Here is a 1,198-nt window from a genome sequence, read left to right as displayed (position 1 = left end):
CGGCCAAGCCACCGGCTCTGGCTCACAGCAGGGCTGGCGCGGCCGCCCTTCCCGATCTGCTCCGCGATTTTACAGCCTCTGCGGGCTCAAGGAGCAGCGGGAGCGCCCCGACGGCCGCTAATAAAGAGGGATCGCCCGAGAGCGGCTGAAAAGGGGATTGCCGGAGGCCTGTTTCTCACAGATTCCGACAATTTTGCTAAATCCTGTCTCCGCGCCGGCGTTTTCCAACGCTGCCCGCTACCGAGGACGAGGCAGAGGGCGCCCGGCGCCTCACCGACCCCCCCAGGGAACGCCTTTCCCCTGCCTCTCTGGGGAGCAGGTCCGTGGGACAGAGCCCAGGTTTCCTCGTCAGGGAAACGAACGAAAACGAGACGAAAGGCTAAAAAGGGCCGGATCCGGCACCGGCGCGGCAGAAGCGGAGCCGAAAGACGTGTCGTACCTTGGCGGGAGGCGCCGGCGCGTCCGCGCTCCCTTCCCCTTTGCCCAGCACCTCCTGCAGCTCGGCCTGTGAAGCGCCGGGAGTTTCGTCAGCGACGAGCCGGGGCGGAAAAGCCCTTTTTTGGGACAAGGCGATCCCGAGGAGCGAAGCCCCGGGGACGGAGGCGCAGAGCCCAAGAGCTCCCCCGAGGGCTCAAACCCCTTCTCACCATGAGATCGTCCTCCAGCTCTTCGTCGTCGTCGTCCCCCTCCTCCTCCTCCTCCTCGTCCGGGTCCTTCATGCAGAGGGCAGCCATCCTCTCAATCGCCTCCATCGGCAAAGGGGCTGGGGGAGCAGAGGCGGCACGAGGGTTTTTCTGGGGCCACGTACCCGTTTCTCGATGGTTTAAGCCCACGTGCGGAGGACTCCGGCCCGGGGGACGAGGGGTGGAGAGGGGAGGGGAGCAGAAACAACCCAACAGGAGCCGCTTCCTACACGGCGCGTAATTAATTATCCCAGAAATTGACGGGGGACGAGCCCCCCCCCGGGGCGGCAGCGCTCACTTTTCCCCTCGGGCTTCTCTCCCGGCGCAGCTCCGCCTCCCACCAGCGCCAGCAGCTCGGCCTCCAGCTCGGCGGCGTCCCCGGCGTCGTCCCCCGCCGTCCCCTCCGGAGAGAGGTCCACCAGCAAACCCATCTGCGGGGAGGGACAGCCCCGAGGGCGCGACGCTAATGAACCAGCGCCTCGTTAGGGCGAGGGGATTCCCCCCCCCACCCCCGG

General features: G+C 67.0%; 1 long non-coding RNA gene across 1 annotated transcript; it reads right to left on the bottom strand.

Annotated features, from left to right (window-relative positions):
- Nucleotides 1–437: 437 nt before the first annotated feature.
- On the bottom strand, nt 438–1,080 carry LOC103895127. The gene is made up of 3 exons (XR_657349.2): nt 982–1,080; nt 648–763; nt 438–505 (listed from the first exon to the last, which is right to left on the bottom strand). It is a non-coding gene; the product is annotated as an uncharacterized LOC103895127 (long non-coding RNA).
- Nucleotides 1,081–1,198: the final 118 nt, after the last annotated feature.

The sequence above is a fragment of the Aptenodytes forsteri genome, unplaced genomic scaffold (assembly GCF_000699145.1).
Source record: "Aptenodytes forsteri isolate BGI_AS27 unplaced genomic scaffold, ASM69914v1 Scaffold218, whole genome shotgun sequence".
In the NCBI taxonomy this organism is placed as follows: Eukaryota; Metazoa; Chordata; class Aves; order Sphenisciformes; family Spheniscidae; genus Aptenodytes; species Aptenodytes forsteri.
This window is presented reverse-complemented; position numbering and strand designations above follow the sequence as displayed.